This window comes from Penaeus japonicus, unplaced genomic scaffold, assembly GCF_977035675.1.
Source record: "Penaeus japonicus unplaced genomic scaffold, GWHDUDI00000001_assembly GWHDUDI00000030, whole genome shotgun sequence".
In the NCBI taxonomy this organism is placed as follows: Eukaryota; Metazoa; Arthropoda; class Malacostraca; order Decapoda; family Penaeidae; genus Penaeus; species Penaeus japonicus.
Window position 1 is genome coordinate 12974603 of NW_028234432.1, and position 2500 is coordinate 12977102.

The following is a 2500-nucleotide window of genomic DNA, read 5'->3' on the forward strand; positions in this document are numbered from 1 at the left end:
GTTTATATGTAGTTATATGTTCATATGTTTAGAAGTTTATTTGTTTCATGTCTGTTCTTATATTTCTTGATCTATACATCTCTCTCTCTCTCTCTCTCTCTCTCTCTCTCTCTCTCTCTCTCTCTCTCTCTCTCTCTCTCTCTCTCTCTCTCTCTCTCTCTCTCTCTCTCTCTCTCTCTCTCTCTCTCTCTCTCTCTCTCTCTGCCTGTCTCTCTGTCCGCCTCTCTCTCTCTTTCCTGAGCCCGCGTGTGTTGGTGTGGAAGCTTTACCTGCGGTTATAATTAGAGTATATGGTCAGTTTCCTTTCTAAGAAAAGGTTACATAACGACAAAGAAGACTGAAGGAAGACTGGGATGAATAAGCTAAGGCAACATTCATCTGAATGCGTTTAAAGGAATTTGGATGTTTTTAGTATACCTCGAATACAAAATGACGTGGTATATACTGCACGTCTTCTCGGACACCATTCCTTTAGTGTTGCTTCTTAAAAGACCAGATTGCATTGTCCAGACTTAAGCCTGGGCTCAGAGCTACTCCCGGCCGCCCAGCATCTCCGTTTTGGTTACATTTGCTTCCCCGAGTTAGGCGTGTACAGTCTCGCTTCAGCACATTTTTTCATGAGGTTATAACATTATTATACCCTTCATGGGCGTCCAGGTTGGTTTTATATCTCTTTCATAATGTTATAGCTGTATGATATAAATTGGCTTTCAAACTTTTCCATAACAATATCATCTACAGACGTCCAGACTGAGATCAAAACTTTTTTTTTTCAAGTGTTTTATCTTCATAAAAAAAAATCACGGGTGTCCAAGCTGGCACCAGAACTTTTTTTGTCAAGTGACTTACCTTCATAATATTTTTCACGGCCGTCTAAGCTGGCATCAATTCTTTTTCTGAAGTGTTTTACCTTCATATTTTTTTTCATGAGCGTCTAAGCCGGCTTCAGAACGTTTCCATAATGTTATGATTGCATAATGTCATCGAACATTATGACGACCACAGAAAAAAGAAATAATCATTCAGTATCTAAGCAAAGAACGCGCTACGTCTAACTTACTTACCCCCCCACTTTCCTCTCCCTCCCTACTCCCTCTCCCTCCCTCTCCCTCTCCTCTACTTACCCCACCCTCGCCTCCTCCCCCTCGCCACCTCCTCCCCTATCCCCCGCTGGATAGTGCGCCTAAGCCTGACCGAAAAGCCCAGAATCCTGTAGGACTAATGGATTCCTGGCTCCATGGATTGGCTTATCTATTAGATTGATTCATCGACTTTATTTATTGTGTTTCTTTATTGTTGATTTTATTATGTGTATTACCTTGTTTATCATATTTGTTGATTTATTTTATTTGATGTCTTGTCTGTCATCGTAATTCATATCCTTGTTTATCTTATTTGCTATCTTTATTCACTATCTTACTATTTTAACCATCGAATTCATCAGTTTTGTCTATCACTTCATTTACTGGTATATCTATCATCTTCATATGTCATCTTCATGTATCATGTTCATTCATAATCTAATTTATCTTTAATTATCATACTCATTCATCATATTCACCTTTATTTTATGATTTTCACTCATAATCTTATTCATCTTTATCTTATCATATCAATTCATGATTTTATTCATTTTTATTTTATCAAAATCATTCATAATCTTAATCATCTTTATTTATTAGATTTATCCATAATTTTATTCATCTTTATTTTATTATATTATTTGATATCTAATGAATCATCTTTATTCAACATCTCATTTACTATTTCCATTATTTGATTTAACACCTTCAACTATCATCTTATTTACAATCCTATTCATTATCTTTATTTTATTTTTTTTTTCTTATGATCTATGCTGTCTTCTTTAGTAACTGTATCTTTCTCTATTTCACACACGGGCTTGGAATATATTAGAATATTGTCACTCATATATAATAAAACAATGATAAAATTAGATACGCTGCCAACGTTTCCATTGATATAGTGGGGAACAAGGGTTCATGAAGAGTGAACTAAAGGATAGCTGTTACATCGTTACAGGAAGTCTTTTGCTCAAAGTCATGAGTTAATTGTCTTTATTTTTTATTATGTTATATTATGTCAAAGATTATAGAATTAGTTAGTGGGTTTAAACTCGATAAGGCCTCGCATTTTAATGTAGTTAAAAGGGAATTAAGGTTAAGAAAAAATTAAAAAATAAAATAAAATAAATAAAACACGCTGACCTTTATATAATCAAGGGGAGAGATCGGATATTTCCTTCCCGGTTTTTTTTTGCTTCTCAGGGGAAGGAATTGGTTCCAAAGACCTTCCAGAGCAGGCAGCTAAGGCTCTGCCAGCCACGTGCCTCTTAGGCAGCAACTTCATCCTCTTCTTACGCATCTTCTGCCGTAAACACCCAGTGACCGTCTCCTCTCTCGCTTTTCTCGGACGAGTGATGCTGTTCCTCACTTTTTTCCTACTGTTTTCTCTCCTGGTTGTCCCCTGTTTCCTCCTG